Source organism: Lepus europaeus, chromosome X (genome assembly GCF_033115175.1).
Source record: "Lepus europaeus isolate LE1 chromosome X, mLepTim1.pri, whole genome shotgun sequence".
Classification (NCBI taxonomy): domain Eukaryota; kingdom Metazoa; phylum Chordata; class Mammalia; order Lagomorpha; family Leporidae; genus Lepus; species Lepus europaeus.
Window position 1 is genome coordinate 43,832,605 of NC_084850.1, and position 15,798 is coordinate 43,848,402.

The following is a 15,798-nucleotide window of genomic DNA, read 5'->3' on the forward strand; positions in this document are numbered from 1 at the left end:
CTTTGGAAATAGTCTGTGTTTCCAATGCCTTCTGGAGCACACACTTAAGCAGTTGATGGCTATGGAATTTTCCAACGTCAATTAAAGAGAAGGGTGAGTGTGGGGTGTATATTTGTGTCAAAGCAAGATGTTGATGGTCTCTCCTTGGGTGGGAATTATGGGAGAGAGAATCATCCCTCAAATTGTTCCTGAGCATCATCTATTAATGTATGTTTAGGTTGTTTTCATCTTTTGGCTGTCAAAAATAATGTTGCAATGAACACTGGAGTACAAGTATCTATCCAAGGCACTGGTTTAAATTATTTTGAGCATATACCTAGAAAATGGAATTGCTGGACCATGTTATATGTTGATATCAAGCTTTTATCCACTGTGGCTGGACCATTTTACATTCCCATCAACAATATATAGTGGTTTCAATGTATCCACATTGTTTCAAACTCTCCTTTTCCATTACTATTTAATAGCCATTCTGTAGGTGCTCATTGTGGTTTTCATTTGCATTTCCCTAATGATGAATGATGCTGAACATCTTTTCACATGTTCCTTGGTCATTTGCATATCTTCTTTGGAATAGTATATATTGAAGTGCTTTGCCAATTTTTAAATTTTATTTTCAGCTTGAAAGGCAGAGAGAGATAAAGATCAGATTTTCCATCCACTGGATCACTCCCTAAATGCCTGCAACAGGCAGCCAGGGCTGGCCCAGGCCAGAGAGAGAACTCTGTCTGGGTCTCCCATGTAGGTGGCAGGAACCCAGACAGCTGAAGCATCATCTGCTGCCTCCCAAGATTCATTAGCTGGAAGCCAGGATTCACACTGGCATTCTGAATGCAGGTGTCCCAAGTGGAATCTTGACCTACTTTGCCACAAACCCTGTCTCAGGTTATTGGTTTATTTTTGTTGTTGCTGCTGCATTGTACAAGTTCTTTATATACTCTGGATACAAGCCCTTTATATGATTTTCAGACATTTTCTCCTGTGCTGTAGGTTGTTTGTTCACCTTTGATGAAGTTTTTGGTACACAAAAGTTTTCAATTCCAGTGAATTCCAATTTATCTATTTTTCCTTTTGCTGCTGATATTTTGGTGACATTGCCAAACCAAAGGTCATAAAGATTTACTCCTATGTTTTGAGAGTTTTGTAATTTTTACTTATGCTTAGGTTTGTTGAACCATTTTGAGTTAATTTTTGTACATGGTGTAAATAAGGGGTTTGGTTTCATTCTTTTACATTGCCAAACCAAAGGTCATAAAGATTTACTCCTATGTTTTGAGAGTTTTGTAATTTTTACTTATGCTTAGGTTTGTTGAACCATTTTGAGTTAATTTTTGTACATGGTGTAAATAAGGGGTTTGGTTTCATTCTTTTACATAAGAAAATCCAATTGAGTGGACTTGACATCATTAAGAAAATCAGCAGCAATGATATTTGGTTTTATTTCTGGTCTCAACTTTGTTCCATGTATCTGTAAGTTTGTTCTTATGCCAGTACAGCAGGGCATTCATTACTGTAGCTTTGTAGTAAGTTTTGAAATCAGAAAGTATGAATACTCCAAATTTGCTCCTGTTTTCCTGATTCTGAATCTCTTTCTATTCTGTATGATGTCTTATTAAAGATTTATTTATTTATTTGAAAGGTAGAGTTACAGAGAGGCAGAGGCAGAGAAAACAAGAGAGGTCTTCCATCTGCTGGTTCACTCCCCTAATGGCCAAAATGGCCAGAGCTGTCCTGATCTGAAGCCAGGAGTCAGGAGATTCTTCTGGGACTCCCGTGTGGGTGCAGGGGCCCAACCACTTGGGCCATCATCCACTGCTTTCCCAAGAGCATTAGCAGGGAGCTGGATCAGAAGTGGAACAGCTGGGATTTGAACCGGCAGCCATATGGGATGCTGGTGCTGCAGGTGGAGGCTCAAACTTCTATGCCATAGCACAGGACCCAAGGCCCAGTTTCTAATTGGATGGAACAGTGTGTCAAATTCTGGGATTTATTTTTAGGAAGCCTACTTGCCTAAAGGTCTGAGTCATATTCTATATCCAACTTGTTAGTAGCAAACATAGTATGTTTATTTCTCATCCGTTTTAGTACTTTTCAAAAATCGATTAATTATTTGAAAGGGAGAAAGACACAGAGGGAGAGAGACAGAGGTCTTCCATCTACTGGTTCACTCCCCAGATACCCAGATACAATTTGGGATAGGCCAAAGCAAGAAGCCAGGAACTCCATCCAGATTTCCCACATGGGTAGAAGAGACCTAAGTACTCAAGCCATCACTGCTGCTTCCCAGATTGTGCATTATCAGAAAGCTAAAATTATCAGAGGAGCTGGAACTTGAGCTAAGACACTGGAATATAGTATGTGGTCATCCCAAGTGCCATCTTTTATTTTTTTTTAATTTTATTTTTTAAAGATTTATTTATTTACTTGAAAGTCAGAGTTACACACAGAGAGAAGGAGAGGCAGAGAGAGTGAGAGTGAGAGAGAGAGAGAGAGAGAGGTCTTCCATCCGCTGGTTCACTCCCCAAATGGCTGCAATGTCTGCAGTTGTGCCGATCTGAAGCCAGAAGCCAGGAGCCTCTTTCAGGTCTCCCATGCAGATGCAGGGGCCCAAGGACTTGGGCCATCTTCTACTGCTTTCCCAGGCCATAGTAGAGAGCTACATCGGAAGTGGAGCAGCCGGGATTTGAACTGGTGCCCATATGGGATGCCAGCACTGCAGGCAATTGCTTTACCCATTATACCACAGCACCGGCCCCCCAAGTGCCATCTTAACTACTGCCAAGCATTCAACTCTGGTTTACTCCTTCTATTCATTTTGTTCAGAATTTGGTTGAGCAAAGAAATTGATATTGATTTGGCCCCTGGAATTCTGACTTATGTAATGTCTTAATACGTTCTGGTTTCAAAAGATTGAACATTACAAGTAAAGACCTTTTCAACTACAAACCCTAATCCCAATTGCTGCTTTAGACTTAACAAATACTGTCAGCTTATGCATTTTCTAGGCATTACCTACATGCCACAATATCCAAGTGTTCTGAGGATTTCTGAAAATGTTGAATATTATGGTGTATACATTATTCTACAGCTTTATTAAAATACATATTTATTTGAAGGGAAAAGTGACACACATACACAGAAACGGGGTAGGGGGAGAGAGAGAGAGGAGACAGAGAGAGAGAGAGAGAGAGATCATTCATCCTCTGGTTCACTTGTCAAATGGCTACAATGGCTGAGCTTGGTTTGTCCCAAGGGGGTGGCAATGGCCCAGGATTTGCAGATTCACTCCCCAAATGGATGCAATGGCCGGGGCTGGGCCTCTCCAAAGCCAGGAGCCAGGAACTCCTCTGGGTCTCCCACATGAGTGGCAGGGGCCCAAGCACTCGGGCCATATTTCATTGCTTTCCCAGGAGCATTAGTAGAAAGCAAGATTAGAAGTGGAGCATCCAGGACTCAAACTGGCTCTCATGTGGGATGCTAGTGTCACAAGTGGCAGCTTAACCCTGTGTGCCACAACAGTGGCCCCTCCTTCAGCACCTCTGAGAGCAAAACTCTCAGGCTTATTTGATTTGACCTTAAAAATAACCATAAATGGGCCGGCGCCGTGGCTTAACAGGCTAATCCTCCGCCTTGCGGCGCCGGCACACCGGGTTCTAGTCCCGGTTGGGGCGCCGGATTCTATCCCGGTTGCCCCTCTTCCAGGCCAGCTCTCTGCTATGGCCCGGGAAGGCAGTGGAGGATGGCCCAAGTGCTTGGGCCCTGCACCTGCATGGGAGACCAGGAGAAGCACCTGGCTCCTGGCTTCGGATCAGCGAGATGCGCCGCCTGCAGTGGCCATTGGAGGGTGAACCAACGGCAAAAAGGAAGACCTTTCTCTCTGTCTCTCTCTCACTATCCACTCTGCCTGTCAAAAAAAAAAAAAAAAATAACCATAAGTGATCCATCAGGAAAGTGCAAAAACAATTCACAGAACAGGAAAAAATATTGGCAAATGCATATATGATACAGATCTAGTATTCAGAATGAAAGGAAGGAAGAAGGAAGGGGAAGGAGGGAGAGAGGAAGGAAGGGAACATCATACCTTCTTATAATTGTAAAATAAGGAGCTGGTACTGTGGCATAGCTGGAAAAGCCACTGCCTTCAGTGCAGGCATCCCATATGGGTGCCAGTTCAAGTCCCAGGTGCTCCACTTCTGATTCAGCTCCCTGCTAATGTTCCTAGGAAAGCAGTGGAAATGACTCAAGTCCTTGGACCCCTGTATTACCTATGTGGGAGCATTGGAGGAAGCTCCTGGCTCTTGGCTTTGGCCTGGTCTAGACTTGGCTGTTGTAGCCATTTGGAGAGTGAACCAGTGGATTGAAGATCGCTCTCCTCTTTCTTCTTCTCTGCTTAACATATAATCTTTAGGGAAATGGAAACTAAAACCACAATGAGATACCAATTCATATACACTGGTATATTTAATATTTTTTAGAAAACTTAAAATAACAAGTGTTGACACAAATTTGTAGAAATTAAAACCCCTGGGGCTGGCACTGTGTTATAGCAGGTAAAGCCACCACCTGCAGTGCTGGCATCCCATATGGGTCCAGTTTGAGTCCCGGATGCTCCACTTCTGATCCAGCTCTCTGCTATGGTCTGGGAAAGCAGTAGAAGATGGCCCAAAGGCCAACGCCGCGGCTCAATAGGCTAATCCTCCACCTAGCGGCGCTGGCACACCAGGTTCTAGTCCCGGTCGGGGTGCCGGATTCTGTCCCGGTTGCCCCTCTTCCAGGCCAGCTCTCTGCTGTGGCCCGGGAGTGCAGTGGAGGATGGCCCAATTGCTTGGGCCCTGCACCCCATAGGAGACCAGGAGAAGCACCTGGCTCCTGCCATCGGATCAGCGCGGTGTGCTGGCCGCAGCGCACCGGCTGCGGCGGCCATTGGAGGGTGAACCAACGGCAAAGGAAGACCTTTCTCTCTGTCTCTCTCTCTCACTGTCCACTCTGCCTGTTAAAAATAAAATAAAATAAAATATAAAAAAAAAGATGACCCAAGTCCTTGGGCCCCTGCACCCACGGAGGAAGCTCCTGGCTCCTGGCTTTGGATCGGCACAGCTCCAGCCGTTGCAGCCAGTTGAGTGAACCAGTGGATGGAAGACCTCTCTCTCTCCCTCTGTGCCTCTCCTCTCTCTGTGTAACTATGACTTTCAAATTAATAAATAAATCTTTTAAAAAAGAAGTTAAAACCCTTATTCATTGCTAGTGAGCATATAAAATGGTATAGTCACTGTGGAAAACCATTTGATGGTTTCTCTAGTGTACCATTTTAATATGCTTTCCTTTTTTTTTTTTTTTTTTAGTTTTCTCAGTGGTTACCCTTGGGATTACAATTAGTATCCTAACCATGTAACACTTACATTTGAATTAATCTCAGTTTAGTTCAAATGGTATATAAAACACTGCACTTTTACAGCCCAATCTCCCTTTTTGTGTTGTCACAAATTCAATTTTTTTTTATTTGACAGGTAGAATTATAGACAGTGAGAGAGAGACAGAGAGAAGAGTCTTCCTTCTGTTGGTTCACTCCCCAAATGGCCACTATGGCCGGCACTGCGCCAATCCGAAGCCAGGAGCCAGATGCTTCTTCTTGGTCTCCCATGCAAGTGCAGGGCCCAAGCACTTGGGCCATCCTCCACTGCCCTCCCGGGCCACAGCAGAGAGCTGGACTGGAAGAGGATTAGCCGGGACTAGAACCCGGCACCCATATGGGATGCTGGCACCACAGGCAGAGGATTAACCAAGTGAGCCACGGCACTGGCCCCACAAACTCATTTTTTATATACTGGATTTCCATTGACATAGATAGATAATTAAAGCCTTATACATTTGGCTTTTGAAATATACTTGTAAAAAGCCAGATAATAAAACAAAAATGCAATAATACTGGCTTTTAAAAAATAAAGTTTATGTTTTAAAACATTTTAGGTTTATGGAAGAATTGAACAGAAAGTAGAGAGTTGCCTATACTGTGTCATGTTCTGCATAATGCCTTTGCAGTCAACAATAGACTTTATATACAGGGGTGGCCCCATAAGGCTATATTGTCTAGTGATGTCATAGCCATCTTAGTTTCTGTGAGTATGTTCTATTAAGTTCACACAGCGATGAAATTGCCTAACAGTACATTTCTCAGAATGTATTCCTGTTCTTAAGCAATGCATGACTGTACTTCTTTCTCTTATCCAACCTCTCCCCTACCTTGCAGGGTCCCATATTATTAACATCTTGTATTAGTATAGTACATTTTTACAATTGATGAATGATTGTCATTCCCGTTATGTTGTACATTTTAATGTCTTTTTTAAAATTATGATAAAATTCATGTGACATCAAATTTGCCATTTTAACCACTTTCAACTGTACAGCTAAGTGGCATTAGGGACATTCATATTGCTGTGCAAGTACCAGCACTATTGATCTTCAGAATTTTTTTAACATCCCAAATTGAAACTCTGTGTCTATTAAGAAATAATTCCCCAGTACCTGCTCTTATCTCTCTCTACTTCTATATCTACTTTTTATCTCTATGAGTTTGACTGTTCTAGGTATTTCACATAAGTGGAATAATATATTATTTATCCTTTTGTGCCTGCTTTGTTTTGCATAGTGTAATGATTTCAAGGTTCATCCTCATAGCACATCTCACAATTTTATTTTTCTTTAACACTGAAAATACTGCATTGTATATATGTACCAAATTTTGTCTGTCCATTCCTCCACTGATAGACATTTCAGTTTCTACTATTTGGCTACTTTGAATAATGCTGTTAAGAACTTTGGTTGCACAAATGTTTCTTTGAGTCCCTGCTTTCAACTATTTTGGACACATATCTAGGTGCAGATTTCTTTTTTTTTTTTTTTTTATTAAACTTTTATTTAATGAATATAAATTTCCAAAGTATAGCTTATGGGTTACAATGGTTTCCCCCCTCCCATAACTTCCCTCCCGCCCGCAACCCTCCCCCCTCCCGCTCCCCCTCCCCTTCCATTCATGTAAAGATTCATTTTCAATTCTCTTTGTATACAGAAGATCAGTTTAGTATATACTAGGTAAAGATTTCAACATTTTGCCCATATAGCAACATCAAGTGAAAAAACTACCATTGGATTACTAATTATAGCATTAAATAGCAATGTACAGCACATTAAAGACAGAGATCCTACATAATTTTTTTTTCAAAATAATTAATTTTCTATGCCATTTCCATTTTAACACCAGGTTGTTTTGTTTTGTTTTGTTTTTTCATTTCCAATTCTCTTTATATACAGAAGATCACTTCAGTATATAATTAGCAAAGACCTCATCAGTCTGCGCCCACACAGAAACGCAAAGTATAAAAATACTGTTTCAGTACCAGTCCTAGCATCACTTGGCTTTAGACGACACATTAGGGACAGATCCCGCATGGGGTGTAAGTACACAGTGACTCCTGTTGCTGACTTAACAATTTGACACTCCTGTTCATGGCGTCAGTAATCTCCCTGGGCTCTAGTCATGAGTTGCCAGGGCTATGGAAGCCTTTAGAGTTCACTGACTTTGATATTGTTCCGATAGGGTCATAGTCAAAGTGGAGGTTCTCTCCTCCCTTCGGAGAAGGGTACCTCCTTCTTTGAAGGCCCCGTTCTTTCCACTGGGATCTCACTCACAGAGATCATTCATTTAGGTCTTTTTTTTTTTTTCCATGATATCTTGGCTTTCCATGCCTGCTATACTCTCATGGGCTCTTCAGCCAGATCTGAATGCCTTGAGGGCTGATTCTGAGGCCGGAGTGCTGTCTAGGACATCTGCCATCCTATGAGTCTGCTGTGTATCCCACTTCCCATGTTGGATCTTTCTCTCCCTTTTTGATTCTATCAGTTAGTATTAGGAGATACTTGTCTTGTTTGTGTGATCTCTTTGACTCTTAGACCTATCGGAGCTATCAATTGTGAGCTGAAATTGATTACTTGGACTAGTGCGATGGCATTGGTACATGCCATCTTGATGGAATTGTGTTGGAATCCCCTGCACATTTCTGACTCCACCATTTACGGCCAGTCCGATTGAGCATGTTCCTAATTGTTCATTTCCTCCCTCTCTTTTTCCACTCTTAGATTTAACAGGGATCACTTTTCAGTTAAAATTTAAACACCTGAGAATAATTGTGTGTTAATTACTGAGTTCAACCAATAGTACTAGAACAACAACAACAACAACAAATACTAAAAAGGATAGAGTATTACATTGTACATCTAAAGTCAGGACAGGAGCTGATCAGTTCATTGTTGCTTATAGTGTCCATTTCACTTAACAGGTTTTCTCTTTGGCGCTCAGTTGTCACCGATCAGGGAAAACAAATGATATTTCTCTCTTTGGGACTGGCTCAATTCACTCAGCATGATGTTTTCCAGATTGCTCCATCTTGTTGCAAATGACTGGGTTTCATTGTTTCTTACTGCTGTATAGTATTCTATGGAGTACATGTCCCACAATTTCTTTATCCAGTCTACTGTTGATGGGCATTTGGGTTGGTTCCAGGTCTTAGCTATTGTGAATTGAGCTGCAATAAACATTAATGTGCAGATGGCTTTTTTATTTGCCAAATTAAATTCCTTTGGGTAAATTCCAAGGAGTGGGATGGCTGGGTTGTATGGTAGGGTTATGTTCAGGTTTCTGAGGAATCTCCAGACAGACTTCCATAGTGGCTTAACCAGTTTGCATTCCCACCAACAGTGGGTTAGTGTCCCTTTTTCCCCACATCCTCTCCAGCATCTGTTGTTGGTAGATTTCTGAATGTGAGCTATTCTCACCGGGGTGAGATGGAACCTCATTGTGGTTTTGATTTGCATTTCTCTGATTGCTAGTGATCTTGAACATTTTTTCATGTGTCTGTTGGCCATTTGGATTTCCTCTTTCGAAAAATGTCTATTGAGGTCCTTGGCCCATCTCTTAAGTGGGTTGTTTGTTTTGTTGTTGTGGATTTTCTTGATTTCTTTGTAGATTCTGGTTATCAATCCTTTATCTGTAGTATAGTTTGCGAATATTTTTTCCCATTCTGTCGGTTGCCTCTTCACTTTCCTGACTGTTTCTTTCGAAGTACAGAAACTTCTCAATTTGATGCAATCCCAAATGTTAATTTTGGTTTTGACTGCCTGTGCTGTTGGAGTATTTTCCAGGAAGTCTTTGCCTGTGCCTATATCTTGCAGGGTTTCTCCAATGCTCTCTAATAATTTGATGGTTTCGGGTCGTAGATTTAAGTCTTTAATCCATGTTGAGTGAATTTTTGTGTAAGGTGATAGGTATGGGTCTTGCTTCAAGCTTCTGCATGTGGAAATCCAATTTTCCCAGCACCATTTATTGAATAGACTGTCCTTATTCCAGGGATTAGATTTGGATCTTTGGTCAAATATAAGTTGGCTGTAGATGTTTGGATTGATTTCTGGTGTTTCTATTCTGTTCCATTGGTCTATCCATCTGTTTCTGTACCAGTACCATGCTGTTTTGATAACAACTGCCCTGTAGTATGTCCTAAAATCAGGTATTGTGATGCCTCCGGCTTTGTTTTTGTTGTACAGGATTGCTTTGGCTATTCGAGGTCTTCTGTGTCTCCATATGAATTTCAGCATCATTTTTTCTAGATCTGAGAAGAAGCTCTTCGGGATCTTGATGGGTATTGCATTGAATGTATAAATTGCTTTTGGGAGGATAGACATTTTGATGATATTGATTCTTCCAATCCATGAGCATGGAAGATTTCTCCATTTTTTGGTATCCTCTTCTATTTCTTTCTGTAAGGTTTTGTAGTTTTCATCATAGAGATCTTTAACGTCCTTGGTTAAGTTTATTCCAAGGTATTTGATTGTTTTTGTAGCTATTGTGAATGGGATTGATTTTAGAAGTTCTTCCTCAGCCGTGGCATTGCCTGTGTATACAAAGGCTGTTGATTTTTGTGCATTGATTTTATATCCTGCTACTTTGCCAAACTCTTCGATGAGTTCCAGCAGTCTCTTAGTAGAGTTCTTTGGGTCCCCTAAATAAAGAATCATATCATCTGCAAAGAGGGATAGTTTGAGTTCGTCCTTCCCGATTTGTATCCCTTTAATTTCTTTTTCTTGCCTAATAGCTCTGGCCAAAACTTCCAGAACTATATTGAATAGCAGTGGTGAGAGTGGGCATCCCTGTCTGGTACCAGATTTCAGTGGAAATGCTTCCAACTTTTCCCCATTCAATAGGATGTTGGCCGTGGGTTTTTCATATATTGCTTTGATTGTATTAAGGAATGTTCCTTCCATACCCAGTTTGCTTAGAGTTTTCATCATGAAAGGGTGTTGTATTTTATCAAATGCTTTCTCTGCGTCTATTGAGAGAATCATATGGTTTTTCTTCTGCAGTCTGTTAATGTAGTGTATTACATTGATTGTTTTGCGAATGTTGAACCATCCCTGCATACCAGGGATGAATCCCACTTGGTCTGGGTGGATGATCTTTCTGATGTGTTGTTGCATTCTATTGGCCAGAATTTTATTGAGAATTTTTGCATCTATGTTCATCAGGGATATTGGTCTGTAATTTTCTTTCAATGTTGCGTCTGTTTCTGGCTTAGGAATTAAGGTGATGGTTGCGTCATAGAAAGAATTTGGGAGGATTCCCTCTTTTTCGATTGCTCTGAATAGTTTGAGAAGAATTGGAGTTAGTTCTTCTCTAAATGTCTGGTAGAACTCAGCAGTGAATCCGTCTGGCCCTGGGCTTTTCTTTGTTGGGAGGGCCTTTATTACTGTTTCAATTTCTGTGTCAGTTATTGGTCTGTTTAGGTTTTCTATGTCTTCCTGGCTCAATTTAGGGAGGTTGTATGTGTCCAAGAATCTGTCCATTTCTGATAGATTTCCCTGTTTGCTGGCATACAAGTCCTTGTAGTAATTTCTGATGATTCTTTTTATTTCTGTGGCGTCTGTTGTTACGTTTCCCATTTCATCTCTGATCCTATTGATTTGGGTCTTTTCTCTTCTTTTTTTAGTTAGTTGGGCCAATGGGGTGTCAATTTTGTTTATTTTTTCAAAAAACCAGCTCCTCGTTTGGCTGATTTTTTGTAATGTTTTTTTTGGATTCAATCCTGTTGATTTCTTCTCTGATTTTAATTATTTCTCTTCTCCTACTGGGTTTGGGTTTGGTTTGCTGCAGATTTTCTAGATCCTTGAGATGGCTTGAAAGCTCATCTATTTGGTGCCTTTCCAATTTCTTGATGTAGGCACCTATTGATATAAACTTTCCTCTTAACACTGCTTTTGTTGTATCCCATAGGTTTTGGTATGTTGTGCTGTTATCCTCATTTACTTCCAGAAAATTTTTGATTTCTCTTTTAATTTCTTCTATGACCCATTGTTCATTCAGGAGCATGTTGTTCAATCTCCATGTGTTTGCACGTGCTCTAGGGATTCCTGAGTTGCCAATTTCCAATTTCATTCCTTTGTGGTCTGAGAAGCTGCATGGTATGATTCTAATTCTTTTGAATTTGCTGAGACTTGCTTTATGGCCTAGTATGTGGTCAATCCTAGAGAGGGTTCCATGTACTGCTGAGAAGAATGTAAAGTCCTTAGATGTAGGATGAAATGTTCTGTAGATGTCTGTTAGATCCATTTGGGCTATAGTGTCATTTAAATCTACTGTCTCCTTGTTGATCTTCTGTACTGTTGATCTGTCTATCTCTGAGAGTGGAGTATTGAAGTCCCCCAGTACTATTGTATTGGGGTCTAAGTCTCCCTTTAAGTCCCTTAACAAGTCTTTTAAATAAGCTGGTGCCCTGTAATTAGGTGCATATACGTTGAGAATCGTTATATCTTCCTGTTGAATGGATCCCTTAATCATTATATAGTGCCCCTCTTTGTCTCTCCTAACAGTTTTTGTGGTAAAGTTTATGTTGTCCGATATTAAGATGGCTACGCCCGCTCTCTTTTCATTTCTGTTGGCATGGTATATCTTTTTCCAGCCTTTCACTCTCAGCCTGTATGGATCATTGTTGGATAGATGGGTTTCTTGTAAGCAGCAAAAGGATGGGTTTTGTTCCTTAACCCAATCGGCCAATCGGTGTCTTTTAACTGGACAGTTCAAGCCATTAACATTCAATGTGACTATTGAGAAGGAGTAACTTTGCCCTGCCTTTTGCCAAAGATATTTTCTAATATCTGGTTTGAGATTCCTGTGATCTTTTGCTCTGAGGTTTCCTTCCTTTACTTTCTTTCATATTGGTGACCGTGTTTCTGTGTTTCTGTATGTAACACATCTTTAAGCATCGTTTGCAGGGCTGGACGAGTGGCGACAAATTCTTTCAATTTCTGTTTGCTGTGAAAGGTCTTAATTTCACCTTCATTCACAAATGAGAGCTTTGCAGGATATAATATTCTGGGCTGGCAGTTTTTCTCTCTTAGTACCTGAGCTATATCTCGCCATTCTCTCCTGGCTTGTAGGGTTTCTGATGAGAAATCAGCTGTAAGTCTAATTGGAGATCCTCTGAGAGTAATCTGGCGTTTCTCTCTTGCACATTTTAGGATCTTTTCTTTGTGTTTCACTGTGGTGAGTTTGATTACGACGTGTCGTGGTGAGGATCTCTTTTGATCATGTTTATTAGGGGTTCTCTGAGCTTCCTGTACTAGGATGTCTCTGTCCTTCTCCAAACCTGGGAAATTTTCTGCTAGTATCTCACTAAAAAGGCCTTCTAATCCTTTCTCCCTTTCCATGCCTTCAGGAACACCTAGAACCCGAATGTTGGGTTTTTTAATAGTATCCTGTAGATTCCTGACAGTATTTTTTAGATTTCTGATTTCTTCTTCTTTTCTTTGATTTGACTGTTTCCTTTCCTGTTCTCTGTCTTCTAATTCCGATATTCTCTCTTCTGCTTCATCCATTCTGTTTTTAAGGCTCTCTAATGTGTTTGCCATTTGATCTATTGAGTTCTTCATTTCATTGATGTTTTTTGCCAGTATCGCAGTTTCCTGTTCCACTAATTTTTTCATTTCATTTTGATTCCTCCTTAATATTTCATTTTCACGGGAGATATTTTCTATCTTGTCCATTAAGGATTTCTGTAGTTCAAGAATTTGTTTTTGAGAACTTCTTAATGTTCTTATGAAATTTTTGCAATCTGCTTCGTGCATTTGCTCTAACTCTTTATCTTCATAATCTTGCATTGGCGTGTCTTGTTCACTTGGGGGCGTCATAGTGCTATCCTTATCTTTGGTACCTCCGCTTCTATGTTTCTTGCTTGGCATGTTAGAGATAATTTGTGGTGTTTTTGTTTTTGTTTTTGTTTTTTTTTTTCTCTCGTTATACTATGCCTCTAAGTGAGCTGTCTGTTTTGTTGGAGCCTTAGGGGCTGTGATGGGTGTGGCCAGAGAGCTATGCTTGTTTCTTGAGGTTTAAGGCTGTGTAAAGAGCGACTCTCCCAGAATACTTGCTCCTTGCTGGGATGCTCTCTCTCTCTCTTTTTTTTTTTTTTTCTTTTGACTCAGTTGGGAGTGGAGTTGAGGGTAGTTGAAATCTAGCCTCTGTGAGTATTCGTTTGATCTACCCCTGGGACCATACACAGACTTTATGCAGCCCTCAATGTGTTCTCCAGTTTCGCTAAAGATACTGAGTTTGGCTGAGCTTTACATATGTAAAATCGCGGTGCTCTTTGTTTTGCTTGGTGAGTGAAGGGAGAGGCCTCTGTTCCCCCTCCCCCCAATGTCTCGGACTTCTCAGGTCTTTGTCTTACCGTCCTCCGTTCCCGCGCTGGCGAGATTCTGTGGCTCTGGCTCCGCTCCCGCAGCTGCCGCTCGGCTTGTCTCGGTTGGTTTTCCACGCGGTGGGTTCCCTGTAAGTCCTCTGTGTCTCATCCACAAGATCCGGAAGCGTTTCCTCTGCAGTTTTTTTTCTTGAGTCTTTTCCTGAGGCTACAGTAGTTCCACTTTTATGAAAGTTTATTTTCCCAAACTAAGGCACACGTCCTCACTATCCGCCATCTTGGCTCCGCCCCCTAGGTGCAGATTTCTACATCATATAGTAATTCCAGGTTTAATTTACAAGCCGTCATACTGTTTCCCATGACAGCTGTCCTATTTTACATTCCTATCAGTAGTGTTCTAGTGCATAAGTTTTAATTTTTCCACATCCTCACTAGCACTTGTTATTTTCTATGTTTTTGATAATTGTTCTCCTAGTAGGTGTGAAATGGTGTTTCATGGTGGTTTTAATTAGCATTTCCTTAATGGTTAGTGATGTTGAGCAACTTTTCAAGTGCTTATTGGCCACATGTATATCTTCTTTGGGAAAAAAAAAAAACATCTATTCAAGCCCTTTTCCTTTTTTTGTAGGTTTGTTTTGTTGTTGAGTTTTCATTCTTTGTATAATCTTGATATTAATTACTTATCATTCACAATTATTTTCTCCCTTTGTGTAGGTTACTACCTTTTTTCAGTCTCTTGATAGTGTTCTCTGATGAACAAAAGATTTTAATTTTGTTGAAGTCTGTTTTTTACTTAGGATCCTTGTGTATTTGTTTTTTTTTTTAAAAAAAGATTTATTTATTTATTTGAAAGTCAGAGTTACACAGAGAGAAAAGGAGAGGCAGAGAGAGAGAGAGAGGTCTTGCATCCGCTGGTTCATTCTCCAGTTGGCCGCATCGGCTGGAGCTGTGCCTATCTGAAGCCAGGAGCCAGGAGCTTCCTCCAGGTCTCCCATGTGGGTGCAGTGGCCCAAGGCCTTGGGCTATCTTCCACTACTTTCCCAGGCCATAGTAGAGAGCTGGATCGGAAGTGGAGCAGCTGGGACTCGAATTGGTGCCCATATGGGATACCGGTACTGTAGATGGTGGCTTTACCCACTATGCCACAGCGCTGGTCCCTTAAATTAATTTTTGTAATTTGTGTAATGCAATGAGGAAATAAGCCCTAAAAGGAGACCAGCAAGTACACCCTAAATAATACATCTATAACCTTGTTAGATGGGTTTAAGCCCTGTCGCCAGGGGCAGCTCAGGGGAATCCCCCCCTTGCCTTGCACCAAGGGGACTATTAGATCACATAATGTGCCAAAAAGGTCATGGGAGGATTTTTGGGAATTGCAAATCCAGAAAACCTCCACCCACAATTTCTCAGAGGAAGGAAGGAGAAACAGGGGACCCATACTCACATCCGTTAAAACTAGTCAAAAACATACTGGACACTCAGTTCTTTCCTGAGATGCCCACCTAGTCTATCAGGTGTATTTCTCCTCATTGAATTTTGCTATCTTGCTTATGACTGCCCTCTGTCTTATGTCTGAATTCTTTCTTACACAAGACTAGAACCTTCAACAGCCACATCCTGTAACATTAATTCTTTAAATATTTATTTTATTTATTTGAGAGGCAGAGTTTCAGACAGAAAGAGGGAAAGACAGAGCGAGAGAGAGAGGTCTTCCATCTGCTGGTTCACTCCCCAAATAGCCTCAATGGCCAGAGCTGGGCTGATCTGAAGCCAAGAGTGAAGAGCTTCTTCCGGCTCTCCCATGTGAGTGCAGGGGCCTGAGGACTTGGGCCATCTTCCAGTGCTTTCCCAGGCGATTAGCAGGGAGCTGGATCAGAAGTGAAACAGCCAGGACTTGAAGTTTTGCCCATATTGGGGATGTCAGTGCTGCAGGTGGAGGCTTAACATACTACACCAATTAATTTTTATATATGATAGGAGGTAGTGGGATCCAATTTAATTTTTTTTACATATGGATATCTAGCTTCACCAGCACCATTTCTTGAAAAGACTGTCATTC

The 15,798-nt window shown here is 41.1% G+C and overlaps 1 protein-coding gene across 1 annotated transcript in view; it reads left to right on the top strand.

Annotated features, from left to right (window-relative positions):
• The first annotated feature begins 3 nt into the window (after positions 1–3).
• Positions 4–15,798, top strand: part of GPRASP2 (G protein-coupled receptor associated sorting protein 2) — a 94,126-nt gene continuing 78,331 nt past the window's right edge. The window contains exon 1 of the mRNA XM_062183342.1: positions 4–93. The gene's annotated coding sequence lies outside the window, so the exon portion shown is untranslated. The remainder of the gene's footprint in view (positions 94–15,798) is intronic.